The sequence below is a fragment of the Poromitra crassiceps genome, assembly GCF_964638095.1.
Source record: "Poromitra crassiceps genome assembly, chromosome: 5".
Taxonomy (NCBI): Eukaryota; Metazoa; Chordata; class Actinopteri; order Beryciformes; family Melamphaidae; genus Poromitra; species Poromitra crassiceps.
Genome location: NC_139642.1, coordinates 42,466,071 through 42,472,576, shown reverse-complemented (window position 1 = coordinate 42,472,576; position 6,506 = coordinate 42,466,071). Strand labels below are relative to the sequence as shown.

Below are 6,506 nucleotides of genomic sequence, written 5' to 3'. Positions count from 1 at the left end.
GCAGCAGCTAGCTCCGTGGAGCAGGTAGGGCTGCGGTCAACATGCACAAATTGGAAAGCAGTGATGAAGATCATGATGGTGCTGAGGATGATGGGATGAATGAAGACACAGAGGGAGACACAGTAGTCAGTGATGAAAGTTGAAATTATGACAATGTTGATGACGTTGACAATCACGATGTTAGGCAAATCAGTCATGATGATGATGATGATGATAGTGGAGAGGAGGATGAGATGAATGGAGACAGATGAAAAAATAGTAGTCAGATCTGGGCTTTTGTTGTTTGTTACTGCTTGCCGTGTGTGCTTGGTTAAGTGTGTAGGCTTGCAATAGCCTGTAGTTTGTTGTGTGGGTTATTATGTGTTGCATATGGCTGTGTGTCTGTATGGCAATTCTGTATGGGGAGGTCAAACTGTATTCCTTTGTTTGAGCAAATTATTGGTAAAATCCATGGCGGCGACCATGGTTATACAATAGCCTATCAGCATTTGTGCTGCTTAAATATCAGAAGGTGACTGTTAATGATAAATCAATGGCACTGTCCATGGTCCATGGTGTGTATGTGTGTGACAGGAGCAGACAGGTTGCTGCTGTCTGTGACACCCTGTCGCTGTCCATCGGTGGTGCTGCTGAACCACTCACCAATCGATGCATGTATAGAGCGCTATGCGCTGTCCTCGGTGCTGAAACATCTGAACAGGACTGGCAGCCTGTTTTTTTTTCTTCTTCAGAATAAGCTTGTCTGTAAAGTGGCTTCACTGTATGCTTTCTTGATAGGATAGGGGATATATCAGCTATTTTACAGACTTTTAAAATGATTTTATCAGAAGGGGCAACTGAGAATGGTCCGCCCCCTCTGGACTGAGAGTGTAGCTCCGCCCCTGGTTCAGGAAGCTAAAATATTTGGGCTAAAGGTTAGGGGCAGGCCAGGTGGTCAAGATAACTTTCGCTTAAGAACTTCATTCAGCTTCGAAAACCTCTTCACGTGAGTGAGTTAAAAACTGAAGGCAACATGTGCTTTACACCACGATATTTAAATGTCAGCTAACATTCTGCAGTTTCGAAGCCAGGCTGGAGTGCTCATGATTGTGATGTTGTCCAACTCTCCTCCGTCCTTTCAGAGTCATCTCTCGCGCTAGAGCACTTTCTCACTTTTCGTTATTTGCATTGTAAGATATAGCGGCCGTTAGTAGCCTACCTAACTCCTTATTTATTTCACGAAACCAGGCTGGGAACAAGAAGCACCCCATCCCCCCCCCCCCTCGCTGCCCCCCAAGTAGACCAACCTTTAAAAGCGAAACCACAGCACATTTCCACCAAGTTAACCCGGGTGCAGCGACAGAAACTGATGCGATGCCACTCCTCCTCATATAACGAAGGGCCACCTCTTTCCTGAGTACCAGGGGCAGAAAGGGATGCTGCGCTGCAGAAGCTCAGGCGGCTGCTGCGGTGGAGACATCATCACGGACCAACAACAGACCAAACCGCCGCTGTCCGTCGCCTCTCTCGACGCACAGCACCGGGCGAAAGCTTCCTAAAAGTGTGGGGAGAAGCTGCCCGCACCCGGAGAGGAGCCGGGGGCACCGACAGAAATCTTAATTTTGTCCGGAGCTGCCGAGGATGTAACTGTGTATGTGGGCTTTCCAGATTATAGGAAGGCAGAGCCGAGGAGGACCCTCACTGGATGTTCTTATTACCAACTGCCATTCCGCTGTTCTGTTCGGGGCGAGAGGGAGACAGAGGGAGACCGGTCCCCACTGCCGTTTCTCTGGGAGAGAAAACGCAAAGTGAGAGGGAACGACTTTTTTTCGATGTCCGTAAGTAATGTTAAACTACTTCACTTTCTACTTGCTTTGGTATTTGCATTGTTGGGGCATTACAGCTGTATGAGTGAACGCAGGTTGTCCAAATAGAAAGTTATAGACTACGCTGCAGGCGGAATTATCTGGCATTGCTGTGATGATAATATTGATAAAAACCTCGAAGAAAGACTTGGAATAGTTTGGGATGCATGCTGTCCTAATTAGATCAATTATGTGAGTCCTTGTGGCGTTCACTGACAATTGGCTGTTCATACAGTCTACGTTCAGCACCCCGCTATTTCTCCCCAGGTTATAAAAACTGCCTGCTTCTGGATACAAATCTGAAGATATAGTTGCAATTACGCATGTGATGTGGTGATAGAGCCGTTTTCTAACATGCTCAACCCAAGCAGTGTTGGAACGAAAGATTGTTTGTTTTAAGTATCTTTGGTTTAAGATGAAATAACCTTCCCAGGTAGGCTACTACAACTCAAACGAGATGTGACCCCACACTGAACCTCAACAGCCTTTTTAGAGGAGAAATGCTTTGAAATAGCCTACATTCATGTTGAAGTGGGTTTGAGGTCTAAGGTGCTTTTGATAATAGCTCAAAGGGATCCATGTAAAACATTTTTTTGAAAAAGCCTATTTTGCAAGGACCAAAAACATTTTTTTCATCTAGAGTGCATCATCGGGTTAGTAGAGCAGGGGGCTTCTAAGGCGCCACTTGCCACACAAGAAGTAGACCCACATGAATGATCTAATCAGAGATTATGCAAAATTCCCAAATTCACAATATAATTTTGTGGCTTTTGCTGGATTGAATGTTTAGTCTAATATTATCATCTGACAGTGCTGGTGACAGCTGCGCTATATGCAGTGTCTTGGGGACTCGCAGACTCTTGTTTGATCTCATTTATTTGGTTTATTTGTAGGGCCCTTTTTAGGACGATACACAGTGAGCTGAGGGCTATTTGAACTGTTATAGTAGAATAAGGCGTTATCCAATTAGGAATATTACTTCCGCCAAGTTTGTATGGGTTTCTTATTAATGGCATGAATTAGCCAGTGATGGCCAGCAGGAGAAGAACTAAGGAAAGTAATAGTTTGAGCCACTAAAGTGTCTGCTGTTATAGTAATAAATCCCACAGTTACTGTACATCAGGTTTCTCTCATTTGTAATGCAGGCCACATTCAGGGACACCATGCATCACCCTGCAATAGCGTTTCTAATTTGAGTCATTAAGTAGTATGTCACTCCATGGTTCAAAACTCATTTGGAGATCTAAAACATGAACCTTTTGAACATTGTTGCCTGTCTAAAAATACAGAAACTAATTTGCAATCTTCAACGCTTTATTCAGTCCAAGATTTAAGTGGATTTAAGTGTGTGTGTGTGTGTGTGTGTGTGTGTGTGTGTGTGTGTGTGTGTGTGTGTGTGTGTGAGGGATGTGGGGGTGAAGGGGTGTCAGAAACATAGTCTTCTGTCTGCTTTTGCTTCAAGCACAATTTCACTCACTTGAAGTATTGTGAATTGAACACAAGCAAAATCTGTCTTCAGCTGTTATGTCACATAATACTATATCGTTTGCTACGAGGAAGTAGTCAATATTCAATTTAGCCACAGTACAGTGCAATGAAAGTCTAGCCGATTCAGCGAAAATCATTTAGCAAATGGCTTTCTTGTATTTACACACATCTCTCTCATGTTGTGTGTGTAATGTATGTACGTGTGTGCGTGTGCGTGTGTGTGTGTGTGTGTGCGCGCGCGCGTGTGTTTAGGGAAATATATCTACAGTCATTAAATTATGATGACGAATATGTTTACTTTACCGAGAACTAATGGGGCAAAGGTCAAACAGAGGGAAGCAGCAAATAGTCAAACATATGTCAGTTCACTAGCTCTAGAATTTCGCTGAAAGGGCAGGCAAGGTATTAAACTGAATTAATTTGTATGTAGCTTGTCAGTAGCTTGACTCAAAGGCATTTTGCATAAATGTTACCGTGCAAGAGAAATGATCAAGGTTCAGATGTACATAGATCAGATTATTTCTCTAAAGTTAACATAGGCTACCTGTGACTGTAAAGCAGTGCTAAAAATCTGTTAACTTATACTCACTTAACCTAGTCACTAATGCTAACCTTGTTTCCTTTTGGTGTGATACAGCATTCATTAAGGAGTAATGATGGAAGCCTAACTTGAAGGCACGCCTGTGATTTCAAATGGTCTGTCATAATTTGCCAGCATGTTAATCTAGATATATAGCCTATTTCATGAGACTTAATGTGCTTAAACGTTGGTGTTTGGACCTACAGTGACACCACCCCTTGATTTAATTTCCTGGGATCATGTGAAAATGGTTCATCTCAAAGAGGGATGTCGGCTAGAGTTAAAGCCAGCAGAGCCAATCCTAATCAAAAAGAGCTTCAACCTGCATATCAGGGGAATAGAGGGAGGGAATGAACAGCTGTGCCTGTTTCACTCGGCACCAATCAGAGGTTACCCGCATCCTTATCCCATGTAAATCAGGTATTTGCTTGCAATACATGTTTCAAAATGTTTGTGAATCCACTTGGGGGCGAGTGTGAGATGAAATGCAAATTGGTAGATCAGCTAACCTTGATGAAAATGGAATATGTCATGAAGTTACAGCTGTCCCATCCCCTTAAATAAAATGGTTATTGACAAGGGCCAACAGGCATGCATTTAGGGTATAGCTAATTGAAAATGACAACTCCGATGAACGCCCTTGGGACACTTGCACAAAATGTATCCCGGCAGTGACAAGAGAGAGTGCAGGGAAAGAAACTTCTTACCGAGACAATAGCACCCAAGGGAGCCCCCATTTGCACTGACAAATCTGTGACTAATAAAGTTAGGATGAACAAGAATGTCTAGCAGATCACACTTGGTTCTCGGCATGTCCCTGAAGAGGCTTTCAGTTCTGATGTACACAAAGAAGACAGTATCATACAGACGTCAGAATAGTGCAATAGGTTATATAGGAATTTGCTCAACAACGAGGAAAGTAAAAATCACACTCAGGTTTTGAAGTAAGCGGTGCAGGTTTGCGCAGGTCGGACCTTTCTCCACCACCCCCCTCTCCCCTCTCTCTGGCACTGTGTGTGCGTGTGCGGCATGGACCGTAAAGAATATGGATGTAGCTACTGTGACATCACATCACCCATTGGTTTTTGGACTGACTCCCGTTTTGAAGCCTATTTTGGCCTGTCGCCATCTTGGGGTCTTTGCGCAGCTTGCACGAGACTAGGGCGTTCCCAGAGCAAACATACAAACATCGTAGTCTTTTATATACAGTACCGGTAGTCTATTTTACTCTAAACAGGTGAGTTATATAAAAATTTGCCCCCCCATACAGTTGCTATGGAAGGTGAAATTAGCTATATAGACTGTTACCGATCGCCCTTGCCACTTAGATATGATAAATGTTTATTTCTATTTGTTTTGGCTGTTTGTCAATTGATCTGTGGTCTGCTCGTATAGAGGGTATAGAGGGTGCCTATTTGGCTATACGGGGCTGCCATAGATGAGTGTCGGGAGGCTCCTGGAAGCCACATCAGCTAAAGCCAACAGGTGAGCACGGCCTGCACTCAATCGATAAACAGCCAGTTCATTGGTTTCTGTTCTCATGTTAACCCCTAGACACAATAGAATACGAGCCTGAAGATGAATATTGATATTAGCTGGGCGCTGATCTGTAACAAGACCAAAACTGTGTTTTGAACCAGGCTGTAAACATGCTGAATCCTGTTAGAAAGTCGGGCATTTTAACCTGGGGTGAACAGGGAACAACTAAATTTTTGATACAGCCTCAAGTGGCCATTCGAGGAACTACAGCTTTCAGTATCACTTCTGTGGCTTCCTCTGTCAAAGCCCGAGCTAGCCCACTGGTGCGCACGGGCCGCGCGCAGGTGTGCGTGTGTTTGTGTTTCACCGGCTTTGAGCCGCAGTGCTTTCTGTCTCTACTCTCGCTTCCTTGTACAGCTGCGGGGAGGGGCCTAGGTGTACAGCCGGGGGGAGGGGCCTAGGCTAAATCTCATGCGCACATCTCTGCTCACTGCTCATTGTGCTCAAATCTCGTGCTCACTCTCTTCTATAACGGATGGACACACATGTCACTTATAGAAGTGGCTGCACTGCTTAAGTGCAGCCACAATAGGCGATATAACATTTCCGGTCATCTTGGGATCTGTAAACATGTTTGCTTTCCTCCAGTCTTGACATGGGTGTCATTGACAATGACATGGGTGTCATTTTGCTCTCAAAACACCACAATGACTAAGGAGGATGTGGGTCTTGGCGTTTTTCTTCTTGGTACACTGGAGATGACATGCATTTGTTAGATTAAAGAAATTATTTTAAGAAATGTTGGTATTCTTGACAGTGGCAAACCCATTCTCGACTGCCTTGCTTTTATAGCACTTTCTTTGGAGAGAGCCCATTGGTCTTGCAGAGCCTGCAAGACAAACGCCCCTCAGGAGCTGTCTGACAACCTCATTTATATAATTGCTTAGAAGCATCTGCCTAAGAAAAGCTGACTTTCAGCACCCCCCTCCTCCACTTGTCACTGTTATGAATGACTTCGGTTTGATGTCCAATGAGTCAAACAGACATTTCCAAGTCACGTTGATGTTGTCACATTACAGCATGTGCAAACTGCAACAATATGCACTCCATGGCTG

At 44.2% G+C, this 6,506-nt stretch overlaps 1 protein-coding gene across 1 annotated transcript in view; it reads left to right on the top strand.

Annotated features, from left to right (window-relative positions):
• The first annotated feature begins 1,724 nt into the window (after window positions 1–1,724).
• cntn5 (contactin 5) overlaps window positions 1,725–6,506 on the top strand; it is a 179,539-nt gene continuing 174,757 nt past the window's right edge. The window contains exon 1 of the mRNA XM_083637132.1: window positions 1,725–1,817. The gene's annotated coding sequence lies outside the window, so the exon portion shown is untranslated. The remainder of the gene's footprint in view (window positions 1,818–6,506) is intronic.